The following is a 21757-nucleotide window of genomic DNA, read 5'->3' on the forward strand; positions in this document are numbered from 1 at the left end:
TCTAATCTATTGGAACATGGGCGGCGAGGAGGGGCTGTTGGCCGTACCGCTGTTTAAATGTATGTCAATTGACTTACACCTCATATTGCGTTGACAGTTTCAGATCTAATCCGGAATCCGAACAATGCCAGTTTTTTGGTCATTTCATGTAATCCTTCCGTTGCCGTGAAAGCTTTGATTATATTGAATGCCATGATTGGTGATCATGACGTTAGTCATTAAACTGTGCTGAACAAATCGTCCAGAACACTAAGGAATTTATGGTTTTTAGACGAATGTTTGATTTAGTCCTTAATCCCTTACCTTACACACCAGTTGACCAGTTAGGTTAGTTCGCTCGTTGGTCCAAAAGAAAATACATAAGTAAATATCTGATGTATGTATGGAGGAGATGCATGAACGTGGAAGAGGTGAAGAATGTTTGCAAGGACAAAGTGGTGTGGCGTTCTATTCTCTCTACCTACCCCTGTGAGGAAGCGGCGTGATGGTTAGTTAGTTAGTTTTAAATATCTGATTTTTCAAGTTAAAATTAAAAATTTTATTAATTGAATCGGCAGTTTTTGGTAAAATCTATCCGTTTTAAATCTAAGTTTTACTCGGTAAATACCACTATTTCTTAAAATACATAACACGCTTTCGGTCTTGCCTCTTGCCTCTTGCCTCTTGCCTCTTGCCTTTTGCCTCTGCAGGTTACAGTTACAGGGTACCTAATATTTCAATCAATAAAGGGAAGTTATGGTAAATTATTATTGACGAGCTTGTTTCAAATGATTTTTAATCAAGTTACCATAAATAAGTGTTATAAATATTTAGTACAGTTTAAATGATATCCGCCTCCGTAGTGTAATGGTCAGCACGCTCGGCTACCGTTCTGGAGGTTCCGGGTTCGATTCCCAAGGGGGGTAAAATAAATATTAGTGATTTTTTCACTGTAATATTTATTCAAAATTACCATGGACTGGTACCTGAAGCGGAAGGCTGATCACCTTTCCTTCATGTTTAAACGATCAAGATAACACTGCGTTTATATGACAGTGCCCTATGCACCATTTGGGTGCGGATAAGGGTTTTATATATATAAATGATATTAAAGTAAGTAAATTGCAAACATCACCTCGTCAATTTATGCCCATCTCAATGTCGTGATGGTTGATGCATAGTTACGAGATTATTCGTCATATCATGTGTCATTGTAAAGGTTTATACAAATGCTCAGTACTAGCAACTGAGCAAGCCATTATTGAGCAAATGCTACTTAGCATTTGTGACGTATTTTGCTAGAAATGACCATGCTCAAAAATCGACAGTTGTACTGTTTTTGGGCATGCTACTTGCAGCGCAAGGGAAGGGGTGATTTGAGCAAGTATGAACAGGTTTGCTTATGACCATGCTATGTAGTATCAATCAGTTGTTCGCAGTAGGTAGAACATTTAAATTTTTAACTTTATGTCGGAGCAATGAATGCCTCTGGAATACACGATCACCCCTATATAAAAACAATATACAGGTTGGCATAAAATTAATGATCATATCGGAAGGTGTTATAATTCTTGCAAATGGCAACGTACGTCAATCATATTTGTTATTTGTGAACTAGACAGCTGCAGTGTAATGTGAGTATTTTACTTGAGCATGCTTATTTCGAGAAAATGTATACAGGCTAGAGAGCATGCTCATTAGTAGCATTAACGGCCTTACCTAATAATGACCAGTATTGGTTAAGTCGAAACTTAATTCTTTCCAAATCAGGTAACATTTTTCGTTTTTAATTAATGTTTTACTTAGTAAATACCACTATACCACTAGAAATAGTGGTATTACTAAGTAAAACATTAATTAAAAATGGATAGATTTTACCACAAAGTGACTGCCGAATCAATTAATGAAAACATTTTTCGTAATTGATTTCTTCTTAAAACACCGTTTTTGAGTTCGAAAAATAAGTTTTTCTTCGAAATACTTTCCTATATGGTTTTATAAAGAAAAGAGCCATTGAAAGGAAAGGAGTTCCTGTAAAAAATCCCTGTATATATTCTGAAAAACAAACAAATATCCAATATACCTACCTACATTTTTTTTAATGATTAAAGAAAACACTTCGTTTTTTACCACTTGAGTTTTATTATAGACTACATGTTTCAGAAGTTAAACTTCCATCATTCAGGTCTGTATAATAACTAAAAAACGAAAAACGAAGTGTTTTCTTTAATCATTGTAACATGTCTTGCCACAAAGTTAATGCCGAAACAATAAATAAAATACATTTTTTTTAGTCGGCCCTGAATAGACGTGACTCTCCGGTAGAATGAATTCTATGTTTGCGAATATCGCCTTAAGTGTTGGCTTTATTTTGACCCAAGGCACTTGATGTTGGCACAATTTATAACGCACTCTCTCTCGTCCTTCAATGTTTGACCGTATAGTGGCCATGACCGCAACCTACAGAGCCCATATTGCGTTGGTAGTTGCATGTAGCTTTGTTATTCGTACCTTGAGCCCTTACATTGTGTTGCCGAGCAGTCATACATGTATATACGAGTATTTACGTACTGTAGCGAAACTCGTATTGCTTGTTGCTATCCAGATTACATATATGTATAGTGCGTATTTAGATAGATTTTTATTTTAATATTGCGAAATGTGGATAACCTCAAATATGAGAACTTTATACCAAAAAAAGGAATCTTCAGCTGCCGAATCTCATAAAACCGGGTGTAATGAATACTAAAAGATGAACCGTAGTGTGAAGATGCCCATGCAAAGTACTAATGATTAAAAACAACATTAGACTTCCATATTCTTCTTCATCTTTGATGAGATGTCAAAAAATAATATGAAAATAACTCCTGTAATTGGAGATAATCCAGATTTTGTGAACAAGTATTTGGACACACTCAAAATGTTGTAAATAAATTATCTGGTCAAATTATAAGCTTAAAAAAAAAAAAAAAATGAAAATGGTATTTTCTGGCGTTTCTCATGTGTGTGATTATAATCCAGGATTCGGACCTCACATACTAATATAAGAGTTTCTGCTTAATAAAAAAGCTTCTTTACATCTCACCAATAGATGTCTCTAGTGAAGTTCTAGTGATTCAAGAACAAGGTTTCTAAATTGGTTCATATATATAGAACTTCCAAGAATTTGAGTAGTGTGGTTGTCAATAATGGGTAGAATTGGTGAATGTTACACGTGTGTAAAGTGGCCACTTAAACCAGCCGATGACGGTCGTCAGCCCCGTAAATGCCCAGACTTCCATATTCTTCTTCATCTTTGATGAGATGTCAAAAAATAATATAAATAATGATAATATCACAATGCGTGATTATTGGCTAATAAATTAATATGAAAAATCACTAGACCATCGGTAGCATTCTTATTGAAATATGTAGATAAATAAGGTATATATCAAGGTTTAACACGTAAGCTGCGGATCGCATCTATTGTCGTTTTTTATAGAAGTACCGTTGACTGCGGATCGCATGCATAGTCGTTTTTCAACTTTACGTACTTATATCAACACCTATGGATATTTTTTTCCACTTAAATTTGGTTTGAGGCATTCATAAATAAGTTCTCTTTGATTTAGTGTCATAAAATATCAAAATTATTTCAATTTATTGTCAACTTTATCGTGAATACTTCCGATCGGCTCGTGCTCGGCGCGTGTTCTCAGTATCGTATAGTCTGTTTAATCGGTTTAGGCGATCTAAATTATAACTAACTAACTAACTAACCATCACGCCGCTTCCCCACAGGGGTAGGCAGAATAGAGCGCCACACCACTCTGTCCTTGCAAACATTCTTCGCCTCTTCCACGTTCATGCATCTCCTCATACATACCCGCCGATTGTTACGACTCCTAACCTGACCACTTTCAAGTATTTAGCATACCTAATCGTGCAATGTTTTTCTCGGTCTTCCTCTGCTTCTTTTCCCAATAACATTCGCCTCATAAATTTGTTTTACCGTTCTTTCCTCACTCATTCGTTCTACATGTCCAAACCATCTCAACACACCTTTCTTAATTTTATCGATAATGCTTGTCTCAGCTTTGCATGCCTTCCTTATTTCACTATTCGCACATCTATCATACATCGTTTTGTCGCACATTCTTCTGAGAGATCGCATTTCGACTGCATTCAGTCTACTTTCATCCTTCTTTTGCCAACTCCATGTTTCACTTCCATACATTAGAGTTGGAACCAGGACTCCGTTGTGCACTGCCAGTTTAGCTTCCGCTGATAGGTTTTTATTTGATATAACTGATTTCATCTGATCTAAATTATCATTATCTATTTTCATAATTATTATATTTTTTAACCGTGTGGAACGAGGAGGGTATTCTAATTAACTAACAAGTGATTATGTAACACGGTGTTTTGTGATATTTTTGTACAATTTTTTTTTGTTTATTATCGTGCGATGCTTCGAATCTGGATTTTTTGTTAAAACTTTTATCGTCATAAATATCGGGTCAAAGTGACCCCCTGTTCCTTCATCGGTTTATAAAAAAGTGATTTTATTGGATTACACGAAAGGGTTGTAGATTAAATAAAAACGTCGTGAGAACTTCCTATGTTGTGCTATGGGACTATGGAGGAAAGAAGATTGGAGCACGATTCTAACTTTAGTTCCACTCCTGGATCTAGAGGGAGACAGGAACAATCAAAGCAAAGCGTTCGCACTACTTCTTTCCACAGCTGGGGGAGAATGAAGTGGTCGTCAACATTGAAAACCACATGTTTAACATTCCCGGGTGAAGCGGTGATATGTATTTCGTATATCATATAAAAACGTTATTTAAAAACGGGAAAAATATTAATATTCCTAATTGTTGCTTTTATTGACCATAGTTGAAGTTGAGCTGTATCAATTTTGTAACGTTAGCTCTAGTAAGTATCTGAAAACGAGAAAAAAATACATCGCTAGTTAGAGTTGCGGCACGACCACCTTGAAGGACGAATTGTGCGCTTCTAAAAGGATATAGGCGGAAACAGTATGAGGCCACGTGCGTGTGTATGCAAAGCACGGCACGCACGTACACACTGAGAAACGTTTGTATTGGTGATTCTATCCCCGATTTTTTACAATTTATTTATTTCCATCGCTGTAAATGATTAACTTTATATTATAAAACTTTAATGTATAACGCAATTGTATTTCGAAATACAATATTTTTGAGCCCGTGTCTATTATATTTTATATTGATATTCTCATTTAAAAAGTCAAGTTGTAGTAAATACATATCGCTAGGAAGGGAAGGTTAATTAATTAATTATTCTTCATCTTCTTCTTCATCATCTATTCATAGACCTCTGAGATCTATCTGTGCCGTCGCCTGTTGCTCTTGGTATATCGAGTGCCAGCTATCTCTCCATCTTTTCGGGGATCTGCCTGGGTGTCTACGTCCTTCGGAGTTTCCTTGAAGGGCGATACGTAGAAATCTGTCTTCTGACAGTCTGTTTAGATGCTCATTCCAGTATCGCATTCGTTGTCGTCTCACGTGTTTCCGGTTATGGATCGGGAGTTCTTATCTCAGAGGTTCGAAGACGAGATTTTGTTCTCGAAGTTAATGGATTGATTGAAAACATAAAATAATTTTCTTTGCGTAGAGTAAGCATGTTAAACAATATAGCAACCATGTCAGCAAAGCAACCAAAATTACAATATTTAATTGAATTATTATGTGAACGTTTTGGCTTCCACGTAATGTATTTTGTTTTTGCTTATAATTTTCACTCATGTTTTACATGAAATTATAGTAACTTTAAACATAACGAGTAAATCCCTTGGACGTTAGGTAATTTAAAAAAAGAGCTCTTCATTCCAGACGAATTGGTTGATAGACGTCTCACGCTTTAACAGCTATGGGTAAAGTGATCTTACCAGCTTGCAACCAGCGTACTAAATTTGCCGAGCGTGCTTTTGCTGTTGCTGGTCCAATGGCGAGGAACGCTCCTCCACCAGTAGTTACAAACAATGTGAGTGAATTGATCTTTAAAAAAAAAAACTAAAAATGCAGTAGTTTGCTAAATCATTTCCACAATCTCCTTTTCCCCAATTAAATCACAGTCAAGTGCCCTTGAGGTAGTATGTTACGAAAATGTCACCAAATAAAAATTGTGCAAAATTATTGTAATATTAATTTTTATTAAATGTAGGTCGATAAAATGACTCTACAACAAGTATAGTTTCACAAGCAACATTTTGTTAAATATATGTATAAAGCACGCAAAAATCTAGATTGTCGTTTTTTCTCTCATAAAATAAAGTAGATATAAAAATATACTTCTTCAAACCCTTATTCGCACCCCAGTAGTGCATCATATAAACGCAGTGTTATCTTGATCGTTAACACATGAAGGAAAGGTGATCAAACATCTGCTTCAGGTACCAGTCCAGGGTAATATTGAATTAATATTAGAGTGAAAAATCACTTATATTTATTTGACACCCCCCCCCTGGGAATTGAAACCAGGACTTACAGAACGTTAGTCGACCATCGCACTACGGAGGCAGACAGATATTAAAATATTTCGTCTATTTTTTTTTTTTTTACCTAACGTTCAAGTGACTCTGAAATCTAGCTACGGCCTACGGATCACCGCTTATCATGACCCTACTCAGGCTTCAACTTTTTTAGTTTCATAGCCTATGCCTACTCGTGAATGGATTTACTCTTTATGTTTAAAGTTACTATAATTTCATGTAATTCATGAGTGAAAAACCTAGACAAAAACACTCGCAATCTCGCTAGAGGTATGAGTTTATATTAATTACGTCTGTACCAGCTCTATCTTTTTTTTATGAGGTTTCTTGAACCGCTGGTGTACGACCACTTATTCTATTCGCCGCTGCCGGCCCCTCACCTCCCGCTATCTGACGTTTCAGACCGCGTGCTCGGCGATGGCCGCATCGCTCCGTCAATGTGTCAATCGCGGACGGCCCGCGCTATACTCGCTCCATCCGCCATAGAACCCGCAATTTCATCATCCACAATCCACACCAATTCGTCGGAGACATAGCGGTCCGCGGAGACATCGAATGGGATCACCCGCCGCGAAAAGTTCTCCGTGTTGTGAAATGTTGCCGCCATTATCGATTGCAGTGAAGTTCGCGCATGGAAATCGCGAGTAAATAGTAGCAAGGAGAGGATTGCCGCTCGCCCCTCCACGGCTTTATTCCGTCGTGGTCACATGATTTTGACAAACGTGAAAGTGGTGCAGTTGCGAATATGTTTCACGCGATTAGGGCATCCCGTGCCATGCGCAGAAACTAGTTTGTTTTTATTTTCGTTTGATTTGAATGCAAAGTTTTTTGTTAGACTCGTAGTATGGCCCTTCGCCAAATCTGTCAAGTGTGAGCTTCGATGAGTCCTTACTTCTCGCAGTGCCAATTTTACATTTCATCAGAATTTTTTAATCGTTTCATTTACTTCCGCGCGTTTTCGTCAACTTTAAAACTTTAAAACGGTAAGTTGTTTTTATTTATATAAATATTGTACAAAATATTCCGATTTTACTATCCAATGTTTACCTTTTTTCGTGTCATTTAATACATATGAGTTTTCTCTAAATACAAAGGTCACATTCGTGAGTTTGAGGTCACAAAATTCATTAGTTATAATTTATGATGAAAAGTGAAAATGATTATTTACATATCTAATGATATTAATAATAAACTATTAAAATAATTACCGCTTTTTTATCGGAATCTAGTAAGTAATTTTAGCCATTTCACACTTTTTGTTTTTATTTATTATTTTAAAATAAATATACAAAGGAATATTATGCTTAAAATGCGACCATATTATTCTTTATGTTTCAATTACATCGTAAACCTGTTATTTTGAAATTCTGATTCTTATTCATTGTTTTAATTTATTCTTGCATTGTCTTTCACCGTGTGGCTTCAAGATATTCGCAATATTTACATTTTAAAAAACGATTTAATTATTTCAAATACATTTTGCCTATCACACACTTCTTATTACTCCACCCATAATACTAGACTGCAAATTGTGTAAACAAATTAATCTTATCGCCAATATGTAAAAGTAATACTTCGATAACCTACTATATCTTCTTTACAGACTTAAAAAAAACATAACCTTGACTTTTTACCTACCTGTGTAAATTATTTTGTTTTTTTTTTCTGACTGCACCACTGGGTAATTTTCGAGTCCAATAAATTTAATATTCTACATTTATTTATTTTATTTATTTATTTCACAGATATATACATTTTTTACCATATGTATTACGGCTCTTTAGGCATGGCCTGTGTTGAGCCGAAATACTTACATGTTAATACAATTTTTTTTATTTTTTATTATTATTTGTTTTTTTTTTTAAATTATTAGATTATATACATTACATACAAAAATACAATTTACAGTATAAAGAGCTAAATTTTATACTTTCAGGGATTAGTTTAATTGTTTTATTTTTTATTTTTACATCAATGAGTTTCTTCTTTTTCTTATAACCCTTATCTGCACTCAATGTGGCACTACATCATATCTACGTAGTATTTTACTATAATAATTTGAATATTTTACAATATATTCCATGTAAATTTTACTTACTATTAGATTTTTAATACATATACACTTTTAATATACATAGTCACTAACCAAAGTAAGAATGAGAAAGTTTCTGAATATTTTTCCAGACTTTATTTTTCTTTGCTCAATCTAGGGATGACTGTAACACTAATACTATCTTAAATAAATTTCACACATTTATACTTATACATATTAAATATCATTTAATTTGTATAAAAATAAAATTATAGGTAATAAACTACACAAACTTTATAAAATAAATTTCATGCGTATACTGGCAAAAAACGTTAACTCTAAAATCTCTGTTTGAATAATCCCTGTTATTTAAAGCCTTTAGCCTGAATAAAATACCCGCTATTAAACATAATGTTGAATTTACTTTTGAAAACACATAAGTATACGTATATGACATTTCAAACTACTTAGTATATTTTTCCAGTTAATAGAATGTTGAAAACTTTATAAAATGCAATAAAAATTGCATATTTTCTACTTATCGTTTTTTGCCAGTAAACCCACGATTTAATGTTTGTCAAAAATATATTTAGGTACAAAATTTTTACAACTTCGTAATGCCAAATATGTAAAGTTATTGTCATATTGTTTTATATAATCTAATATATCGCTAACTCCTTTCAAGAACGTCATAAATCAAAAATTGTCAATTTTCAGTTGTGCATGTTTTCGGAATGCCCAGAAAATGTACTATATCCCAGCAAAAGATAGATATTTTAAACTTAATATTTACCCGCTACAGGGCAGAAAGTGATGTTTTTGCATTTTGAAGTAAAGGCATTGTTTAATTATTTTTTTTTAATATACGAAATATTTTTCAAATGGAGAAAAAACCTTCAGGTATTACCTAAAAAGATCTGTTGCACAATAAAAAGTTCAGTAAGTGGCTTGATATTTATTTTTAATACATTGCATTATATTTTTAAACTTTAAAAACGATCTCCTGAAAAATCAAGTTTTTTTTTATTTATGACGTTCTTGAAAGGAGTGAGCGATATAATAAAAAAAAATGACATGATTGTTTTATTACAGTAAGTAACATTGGTTTGGGTACCTATCGTTAGTAAAAATAATATAATATAATGGTCTTTCCATTGTTGGTGCATCGTAAACAGGATTATGCCCGCGCCCGTATGTCTGCCGTGTGTGAAATGATTTGAGTTGCCTTATTAAGTTTTATATCAGCTTTTAATTGATTTATTATTCATTACGTATCATCATACATCATAAAACTCGTATGTTATATATTATATTTACAATGTATGTAAAAACATTGTAAGGTACTTATGGTAGTACATATGGTTGTATTACCCGGCAATTTTCTATAGGATTTTGTTTTTTTTTTACATTTGCGGTAGGCTAGTTATTGAATGAACCGTTCTTTTATAGTAGGTCAGTTTTTTTTACATGTCTACCTCCGTAATGCAGTGGTTGACGCGCTTGTCTACTGTAACTATAACGTATAAAGTTCCGGTAGCACAGACTAGAAACAAAATTTTAACAAAAATCCCTAAAATGCATACCAAGTCATACCAAAAGTCTTTTTAAAAATGCTTAATCAAATAGAACTTTACTTCTTCACTTCGAACCCTTATCCGCACCCGATGGTGCATAGGGCACTGCATCATATAAATACACTATTATCTTGATCGTTAACACGAGAAGGAGAGGTGATCAGCTCCGCTTCAGGTACCAGTCCGGGGTAATCTTAAATAAATATTAGAGTGAAAAAATCACTTATATTTATTTAGCCCTCCCCTGGGAATCGAACCCGGGACCCCCAGTACGATGGCCAAGCGTGTTAACTATTATACTACGGAGGCGGAGAAAATAATTATTTTGATTACTAATGGAATCAAAATACTGATGACTGATTTTTCACTCATTTATTTATATTACCTTTAATTAGAGTACCTGGAGCACGAGACTGATCACCTAGCCTTCATATTATCAACAATTAAGATAACATATTAAGAAGAAGAAGAAATGTCAGGTTAGCCACACGTTATGTACGTTCACAATCTATATTTATGTTAGACGCGTTGGTAGTCCGCGGAAATATGTGGTTGGTAACCCTACATTTTATGTACAGAATTTGAGTTGACAGGCAGAAGTGGGTATATCCAAAAACATTGTATAAATGTAGTTGTCAAGATAACTAATGCAAAAGAGATGATAACGGAACATATACATTTTTTCACGATAGGTCAAAAATGTTGCGTTTTCTGGATACTTTAAGAAGAGATAAAAATAAATATTATTACCCAAGTTCTAGACCTGGTTTTTGCAAGATGTGTTTTGTCACAGCCTTTAAAATAATTGGTAAGGAATATGAATAATGGATCTCATTTTATATATTTTTTGTTTGTAAATTAAGTATAAACGAAACCAAAATGACTATACATGTTTAAATAAACATTAACTAAAGTGGGTAAAAGTACTACATATAAGTAATCTGTTAATTTTAGATGGTATTATCGTATTCTTATTTGTTACGCATACTTATATGATATATTAGAAATTTTGTAAAACTAAAAGGGTAATTCTATTCCCAGTCCTCTCCTTTTCTTCTTTTCCTATCACTGTCATCTCCTTTTCTCCTTGTCCCACCCTTTTCTCATATCTCTTCTTATATATAGACTTTTCCTATGCATTAATGTGAAAAACTGTAATTGGTATTCATGATTTTTTTGTATTCTGATTTATCATATATTGAAACTGTTGTTTTTCCTTCTAACAAAATAAAATAAAATAAAATACATAAATGCCGAAATAATCGGCGGGTATGTATGAGGAGATGCATGAGCGTGAATGAGGCGAAGAATGTTTGCAAAGACAGAGTTCTGTGGCGTTCTATTATCTCTGCCTACCCCTGCGGGGAAGCGGTGTGATGGTTAGTTAGTTAGTTATATGCTTAAATATACAAGAATGTACCTTGTTCTGGAAAGTTATTTCTTGATACACACTACTTTATTATTATTGATACATACTTATTTTCCGATTTATTCGTGATTCATTATTTGTAGTTAATTTTTTTTTGTTGTATGGTCACGGTAAAAAATTATTTTATATTTATTATTTTAAAAAAATACATAAATTGTATATCCCTGGCCAAACGAGTGCAGTGATTGAAGTGTACCAAACAGTGGAAATTTCCATCACTCCATTCCTTCTCCAGTCGCTCAGCAATCACTGACCACAGTAGCGAGTAGCAGTGCCAATTAAAGAAGAAACGAAACACGTTTGCCGGCTACTGCCGTGGGATGAAAAGAGACGCAGATAGCGGTGCCGGTCGGCTACCATGCCGTGACTCAACACAGGAGATGCACTTGCTTCCTTTGTGTAGCAAACGCGCTTAGTTTTTTCTATCGCTAGTTCAATTTTTAAATTAAAAGGTAATAGACATCAGTGTGAGGGTGTTGCTTTTGATTTTTTTATTGTCATGGCCATGGCAACAAAATCTTTGAGAAGAATATGTGAACCCTTCCAGAGAGAATCTTATAACAAGCGTTGTAAGGTGTTCAACCTTCAAACCAAATTGGAACTCGGATATTTATAAGCATTTGAAGATATGCATGTGTTTATTTCTTCAATAATCCTCCAACTTCTATCTACATATACTGTAAAATATTACGAAATTTCAAGTATCTTTTGTTGTATGTAATCTTCAAAAACCAATTTTGTACTAGCTTCTGCGTCAGAAATAAAAAGCGATACCCATTGTCCTTTCAACCTCGTTTGTACTAATTAGTTCAATGAGCGATGTCCCTTGGATGACTAAAATTCAAGAATATTTAGGGAGTTCATAAAAGATAAAAATAAGATGAACTAAGGTATTATCGACGTAAATATAAATACACGATAAAATAGTTGAAAAGGATTATTGATCCAACCATAAACCACGATATAATTGCTGAAAAGGGTTCTTGATCCAATTATAAAACACGATATAATTGCAGAAAAGGGTTTTTGGTCCTATCATAAACCACGATATAATAGCTAAAAGGGTTTTTGAATTGAAACAGAACACGATATAAAAGCTAAAAAAAAAATTTTGTTCTCATACAAATGCGACATATGACTTGTTGTCTTCCATTTCTTGTTTATTTGATGATTGGGATTGTCGATGAACATATATTATGAATGGTTGATGGATATCTGTATACTCGATTATTTTTATTATTACTTGAGTTTCACCTATGGCATAGATTCTACGCAATATTGTATAAATATAAGAATAAAAGACAAATAATCTCTGCAGTAAAAGGGATTATTGAGGCAGAATATCATAGTACAATATAATTGCATATTCACTTTCATGACCAGTGATAACGTGTCTTTTTACAGATTTTCCGGTAATCCCATTTAGCGGCAATTTCACATGTGACAGGAAGGATCTATATGACTTTTTAATGGTTGGAACAAATATAGTAAGCATATAATTTTGTGTAGGTTGTAGATAGTATTCAATTAAATTCAAACCCTCATCCGCACCCAGTGGTGCTAAGGGCACTGCGTCATATAAATGCAGTGTTGTCTATAAAGGGTGATCAGGCCTTCGCTACAGGTACCAGTTCAGGGTAATATTAAATAAATATAAGAGTAAAAAAATATCTTACATTTATTTGACTCACCCCCTGGGAATGGATCTTGGGACTCCCAATATGGTAGCTAAGCGTGCTGACCAATACACTACGGAGGCGGACAATAGATAGTATACCTGGATTAAAGTTTCTTGGCTCAGTTTAGGATAAACCAAGAATAAAAAAGAAAGGTCTGTTTTGGTTATATTAATTTAAAGAAAAAAATGGTAAAAAGTATTTTAACCTCTAGATATTTGAACATCTCTTCGTGATCACTGCCTACAATTTAAAGAGTACATTAGTTTTTTCTGGGTTTTTTATGATGACTCTTCTCGGAATTCAGTGGAGCTGTAATTATGGCCAGTAGGATTTGGTTTTAAAAATACAATCTTTGTTTTTTAAGGTATTTCCTTTGTAGGATATTTTTTTGTTTGTTTCGGGTTCATTGTTTACATCCACAATAAAAAAATAGAAATACCTGTAGGGGATAGTGGTCATTACGCAAAGCCTTTTGACTTATTAGTAAAGTAGAAAATGTAATTCAATGATTCAAAACGTTGAGAGCGGAATGATTTAGTATTTATCTTGCACCCGCATTGCGCGGTTTGTAATAAAACCACCAGTAACTTCATAAATGGACGAACTAAAATTTATATGTCTCGGTTATCATTTTCTTAAGTGGAAATAATTATTTACGTAATTGGTGTACGTTACACAATGCATTATTCTCAGAATATATATATATATATATATATATATATATATATAAATATATTTATGTATATATATATATATATATATATATATATATATATATATATATATATATATATATATATATATATATATAAATATATATATTTTATCAATTGTTTCGGCATTAACTTTGTGGTAAGACATGTTACAATGATTAAAGAAAACACTTCGTTTTTTACCACTTGAATGTTTAGTTATTACACTTGTTTTAGTTATTATACAGACCTGAATGATGGACGTTTAACTTCTGAAACATGTAGTCTATAATAAAACTCAAGTGGTAAAAAACGAAGTGTTCTCTTTAATCATTGTAAATATATATATATACATATATATATATATATATATATATATATATATATATATATATATATATATATATATATATATATATATATATATATATATATATATATATATATATATATATATATATATAAATAAATATAATGCAAAATGTATTGCTTACTGATCGTTTTTGTAATGAAAACAATATGATTTCATTTATTGATTCGGCAGTCACTTTGTGGTAAAATTTATCCATTTTTAATTTAAGTTTTACTTACTTAATACCACTAATAGTGGTATTTAAGTAAAACATAAATTAAATAAGAAAATAATATGGTTGAAATATTTTCCTTAAAGGACTCGTACACATTAGAGGTGTCGTGAAATAAATTTGTTAAACGTCCAATTTGATGTTAGGCATCCAATTTGAACTCAAAAACCTGTAACTTAATGAAGTTAACGATAAGTCAAGTTTATGAGTACGGATAGAGGTCAAATCCGATAATCTCCCTACACTGAAAATAGCAAATATCCACTTTTTTCAATTTCATTATTTCAGTATATTCTAAATTTAGTTCAACTTTACGGTTGTCAGAAAGAAACATCCCTTCTTGGAAAAGAAAATTAATATCGAATTTATCTCTCGGGGGTAGTGCTTTGTGAGTTTCTCTGTAATTTTAACTTTAGTTTCTTAGAATTCTTGGCGAGCAGGAGCATTTCATTCTTAGAAGAGTGACTTTCGGGGTCATAAATTGCACCCTGACAAAAATTTCCCTAAAATTTTCTACACATGTAAGTTTTCCTCACATATCAATTTATGTGGAGTGCTCATTGTTTACAAAATTGTACATAGATTATCTCTTCATTGTATACACGTTACGATAACGCACATACTTAATATCTCATTACTTCCAACGGTCATATGTCCTTTGATAAAAACCGTTGCTTATATGGATCGTATTATGCAGAAACTAACCAGAAAATTATTTAAATTGACAATTTTATTAAAAGTTTTTTTTGTAGATTTTTATAGAATTTTCATCAAAGCTTATTGCATTTAAAAACATATCATTGCGTCCTTAGTTCAAAGAATTAGAAGCCAATTACGTCAACCCTTTTGTTCCTTTGTCTAGACTTCTAGACTGTAGACATTATTTCCAAAATGTAAACACCCAAAGTTGCATGACCATGAAGTGTTATTCCATTATGATGAATAATATTGTAGTTTAGCCAAGTTGACCCGTAATTCCTGGAATAAAAGTAGGAAATCTACATTGTATGTATTACATTATACGATATTTACTTAAAAATCATTATTTTATGTTTGTGTTTTTTGAACTTGACAAATATCTACATTGCAAAACAGTTGTCGATTTATGTAAGTGCGGTTATAATTTTCTTTACCATTTTATGAAACATTTGATGAACCTGATTTACGTAAACAATTCAGTTATAAATAGTAGTTTATGTAACGTATAAACAATACATTTTTTTCTTAACTTTTTTCTGTGTGTCTATTTTTTCATGCCCCGTAAATGCCCAGACTTCCATGTTCTTCAGCATCTTTGTTGAGATATCGAAAAATAATATGAGAAATATTTATTTAGGTTTTTATTATTAACAAAAATACTTCAATTTCATACTTTTTTGTGAGAATAAGCGACTCATTATTAAAAATAGGTATCAAATTGTGGTAGAGTGGGTTCGAACTCACAAAATCTGTCTGAAGAGCCCGTGACACTAACCACGGGATCACAACCCGACACACGATTTATTATCAGTATTTAGAGCTTATATTTAGACAGTAATTAAGTTCGTATATAGTACGTAGATGTAAAAATGCTCTATGAAACGGTAAAAAGTAATTGATGGGGTTTTCAATGTAAGGAAATCAATTAAATAAAAAAAAATCGTGACGTTTAATATCCAGTATTGGGTCTATCATATAATTAGAAAAAATGTTTACAAAGAAAATCATTGTTTTTAGTAATTATTTTTGTTTATCGATTCTCCGTGCATGAAAGAAAATAATTATCAATTTCTGTTTTATCGCCATTTTCCAAATCAATAGTATTTTCCCACGAATAAATACATTTAAAAAAATCATTAAAAAGAAAACACACATACAGTACAAAACTTTGACTGAATATAGTCTTCTTCATAAATATTTATTACATCGAAAATTGATATTCACATTTTATTTACATCTATGCTGATGCTATTTTTGCTGTGCATCACCCACACATTTCTTTTATATTCTTATGAAGAAAATACAAACGATGTACTACATTGTTTGAATGAGTGAACTCCTCAATATTTGTCCCACATTTGATAATGTGACTCTCGAAAAAACACACATTTTTCTTATTTTTTCATCAAAATATATCGTGGTAAATGTTTCTAAAAGTGTAACCAATAAGTACGTTCCCCTGACAGTAACTGAGATTATTTTGCCGAATTCCGTCTTCTACATACCTTATTTTTTTCTCCAGATATTTCTAATATACAATGCAATTTACTGTTCTCTATTCGACACCAATCTCATTAAAAAATGAACGACTTCTTAAAAAAAAGTCTTCAATTGATTCGGTTTTTGGATTCGATCTTTTAAAGCTGATCTGCGAATCATCAAATTCGGTTGCGTATTTCGAGCTCCTTATTTATCACTTGAAATATGAAATGAGAAAAAGTAAAGAATTCCACTCCAATCAAGTAACCTAAAAAGTAACAGTCACATCTTTATAATCTATCTCCTGTTTACCAAAGATAAAATTGATTATTACAATAATATGACCGGTACCAACTAAAATATGTTTTTGTCTGAAATATGATAGTATATTTCAATTGTATTCTTATTTTTTATGATTACGGATGAGCTTTGACCTATATTTATATAATGGCATTCTTAAATGAATTAAGAATATTCCAATGTCTGATCACAAAAAAACAAGTCACGTGCAAGATTCTAGCTTTATCTTCTAGGCCACTCGGTAGTCGACATTTTGAAAATCCACTTTTAATAGTCAATAAAATCTTTATGCACTACGTACGCAAATAGGGCCAAGGTGATGGAGTATCATTGTGCATTCTGTGGTAATGATTAGCGAGGATGAGAATAGATCTACAAAATATTTGGGCCTTGAATATTGTTTCCATGACAAAATCTCAAAAATATCTACTTTATCGATGTATGAGAAATAAAGAATAAAATTATAATGTCCTTTTCAACGGTTATTACTTTAAATGTTCATATATTTAATCGATTTAAGTCGATTTTTTAGGAATGTTTCAGGACTTTTAATTGTAATATTTTTGGCATTTTGATACCGGTCGTCGATCAGTATTATCAGGACGTTAAGGATACTGTATACAATTTATTTCTTACTGAATAAAAGTAAAGTCAAAGTAAACATCTTTACAAAATGCGTTATATTTTCTTACCGAATAAAGATAACGTTAATGTTTTCATCTTTAAAAAATGCGTTATCTTTTCTTACCGAATAAAAGTAAGGTTAAAGTTATCATCTTTACAAAATGCGTTATCTTTTCACTGTAATTCCAGCCCAGTTACCTCTTATTCATCTCATCAAAATGTAAATGCTCTCGTTTTTTTCATGTATAAGTACGTCAAAAATTCTCTGGATGTTTTAACCTTTACCGACGCTAGTATCGTTTATTCATATATTTGAATACGCATAATAATGTGTATATATTTTTGTATTACAATATATAATGTAAAGTGTAGATTTTCATATGTACACGTAAATATTCACATCACATCATACGCTTATAGGTTGAACGACCAGACGGTTCTTTCTATTCTCAGACATAAAATTGTAAGTGGAAAGTACGATCAATAAAATCGTCAATATAATATTCATGTCTCAAAATTCTCACCATTCACCGTCAAAAAGCACGGCATATGGCAGTTGCTTTAATTGTCTTTGTTAATGATCACACATAGTATCAGTGACGTAATACTGATATAAAATTGTTCAATTTAATTGATAGTTTTCGTTTATTCCAGAATTAGGGACTATGGTATGGGATTTTTAAGCAACATATGAATCGCAAAACTTCTTTATTTTGCTAGGGATATCTGCATAATTATTTTAAATCAATTTTAAATAGATAAAAGTCTTTCTTATAAAATTACTTCTTGAATAACGAAAGAAATTACGGTGAAAATGTAAAAATAATGAAAAAAAAGACGAAATGAATGAATCGTAGCTCTTTTTCAGGTATATTTGAATGTACGAGTATGTGTATATGTTTCCGTTTGCAACATATGATGAATTTTTCAGAGGGTTAAAAATACATCTAATTCTTGCGAGTTGAAATACGTTTTCTAATTTTCAATTTTATTCCTCATCGGTTTTTTTTAGTCCAAATACTTCAAAAATTGCGACAAACAAGACTAATTTCTTCCATTAGCGTAAACCCCCTTGTCTTCCTATAATATAATATTTTATACATATTTGTATTTAAAAAAAGTTTAACTATTCAATTATTTTAATAAAAGAAAATAACAACTGAAAACTCGAATCACATTTTAAAATTTAAAAATAACTTTGCAATAGTAACATCAAACATTAAAATTATTGGGTTAATTAAGGGACATCTGCATAATAAAAACTTTGTCAATCCAACCATAGTCGGCTTCAGTGAACTCGCACATAAAGCGTCATGAGATTTATGATATATGTAGGAATTTATAAAATTTGATTACTGTGTCAATAATTGGTAGAATGGTGAATGCTACACGCGTGTAAAGGGATCACTTAGCTGGCTTTTGAAGTAGGCATTTTACGAAAATGGCGCTATTTCAACTATCCCAATTCATTATTATTATTATGACAGGTCATAAGATCTATAAATACCGAGACTTCGTCTATGTTGAGTTGTGAAAATGTACAATATATAGAAACGTGTACTCTATATACTATGCAGGTTTATGTTTTGTACTGACATTTCTTGGTGGAACTGCATTTTATATAATATAATAACAAGTATATAACTTTTTCCACATAAAATTTATTTGACCAGCTCCTTTGTCCGGGTTTCTTCGTAACCACCAGTCTGATGATGTCGGTTATGACGAAACCCGGTCGCTGGTCAAATAAAATGTATGTGGAAAAATTATATACTGTATGTAGTTTTTATTTTATTATATACTCGTCCTATGCAGGTTAATCGATTTTATCTGTCTCCATTTCATGCAAACGCTTTTTTTTCTAAGAGATAAATCATAATTTCATGGAACAGCTGTACAGCCAGTATCACGTGCTTCTGACCGAATTCTTTAGCGACATCGTGCACGTTCATCGTGATTCGTTCCTCTTTCATTTCGCCTTTATTAATAGCTGCCTTTTGTCCATACCGGCCGTGCTCGATGGTCCCGCGAACATTGCACGCTGCGGTCTCGTGCTAATATAATACTTGTCATAGAGTATAATTCATATAACTAGTATGTATAACAATATGATGTTTGGCTCTACTCGACTGGGAACAGGTTTTCAGCTCGCGCGATTCGCGATTCGTCTGGCCGAATGACGGCTGGCACGTGCGCGCTTGCGTGTTGCTAGCCAAAACTTGGGTATTGATATACAGTACATATTACACATTGTATCTATAATATTATACTAATATGTATATCTACGTTGTTAAGGGGATATTCGTAAAGACAGAACTCATTCGTAGGCCTACCGCCGAAGATGTAACACATCTTTCGGAAAAGATATTGGATTTTTATTTTTTAGAATATATCGTAGTCGTACAGGAGAAAGCGACCAACTAACAAAACGTAAAATGTTCAGGAGGGCCATTTAAGTCACTTTTGCTTGGTAAGAAAATAAACATCAATGCAGTTAGTCATTTAAACAAGTCAGTATATTATACTTCCAAATTTAAAATCCTTAGGGATTTTTTAGGGCAATATTAAGCTAGTAAGATATCCAATAGTCAATGATCACGTTTTTGTATAAAATGTACTTGGTCACTTTCCCCTGTATGACTACGATATATAGAAAACATATTTATGTATATTTTATTACTCCTAATCTTTCAATAACTCTTTTCTTTTCAAAACCATGTATTTTTTTTCGAAGAAAAACTAATTTTTGTATTACGAAGACAGTGTTTTAAGAAAAAACATAATTACCTAAATTTTATCTGGATTTAGTGAAAATTAGTTGCGACTGAACAAATACTGGGCTTTAAGGCCCAATATACGATAAATCACAACTGAATTTTCATTACAATTGATTTTTTTGTTTGAAATGCCGTTTTTGTTTTGAAAAAATAAGCTTTTCTTCGAAATACGGTTTTGAAAAGAAAAGAGTTATAGAAAGGACGATTTAAAAAATGAGATATCATACAACCTTTACCGACTACTCGACTACTTATTTTGACTACTTATTCCAAATAATTTATCATTTTCACTACGTAATTTTTAGGCACCTAGTTATTATTCGAATTCGAATAGATTCATTAATTTAATTACCTTTTAATAATGTAATTATTTCTAAAACTTATGTATATAATTGAATAATCGATTATCCTTGTTCGATTCGATTTTAGTTGTTACAACTACGTATCTTCTAAAAAGAATTTAGTATAAAGTTTTTAGTATAATTTTAGTATTAGAATTTGTAATATATGTGATGTAACGACACGACAAAAATTCCGATGTCATGCCCTTACTTTGTAGTCACGTGAATATTCGCGGAGATCACCCAGTAACCACGCTAATTAATTGTTTACTTGAGTGATCAACTCCACCTAGGGTTGTCAGACAGGCTGGGAAGATAAAAAGCGCACGGATTTGTGTAGAAGGACGCAAAAAAGTCAAAATGTGCGCTTTTAAACTTATGTTTCTAAAAACAAGACAACTTAGTGTTGCCATATTGAATCGTGTCGTTGATAGGTTCGACGAGGTGTGGGCAGAAGACAGATCTCCTGGCTCCGGAATATACGAGATTGGACGGGGATCAGGACCGTTGAGGCGCTGTTTAGAGCTGCCCAAGACAAGGATAATTACTCTCAAGTGATAGTCGACGTTAGGGGGACCTGACATGACACGCAAAGAAGAAGTTAAATAGTATAATGGCAGTACAAACCGTATAAAGCAAACCGCAATTGTAAATTGTTTTTATTACATTCAAGTGTGAATCGTACGCTTTTCCACATTTATTAATAAATGTGGAAAAAACTGTTATTTTATTATTTAAAATTCAGTTCTACCAAAAAATGTCAATACAAAACTTAAATCTAATATATATTGGGTTTCCATAAATTTGAGTACCGTAGAACGGGGCTACTTGAACTTTGATATGTTACTTGAGCCCAGTACAAAAGAATATTTAGATCGTGGTGTCGATCGAAGTATCGTGATAATAAGTATCACCTGTCAGGGAAACAATGAATCATGTCGATACATTCATTATTGTAGACCAAATACAGATTTAAATCTTTTTTGTACTGTGCTCATGTAACACATCAAAGTTCAAGTAGCCCCGTTCTACGGCAGTGTTGTTGTTTATCATG

General features: G+C 32.4%; 1 protein-coding gene across 3 annotated transcripts in view; it reads left to right on the forward strand.

The window, feature by feature from the left end:
* Positions 1 to 6885: 6885 nt before the first annotated feature.
* LOC148302856 (uncharacterized) overlaps positions 6886 to 21757 on the forward strand; it is a 64154-nt gene continuing 49282 nt past the window's right edge. For all 3 annotated transcript variants that reach the window (XR_015838580.1, XR_015838581.1, XM_088270983.1), the window contains exon 1: positions 6886 to 7476. The gene's annotated coding sequence lies outside the window, so the exon portion shown is untranslated. The remainder of the gene's footprint in view (positions 7477 to 21757) is intronic.

Source organism: Brachycentrus maculatus, unplaced genomic scaffold, assembly GCF_059751285.1.
Source record: "Brachycentrus maculatus isolate JH-2025_06_01 unplaced genomic scaffold, ASM5975128v1 h1tg000405l, whole genome shotgun sequence".
NCBI classification, from domain to species: domain Eukaryota; kingdom Metazoa; phylum Arthropoda; class Insecta; order Trichoptera; family Brachycentridae; genus Brachycentrus; species Brachycentrus maculatus.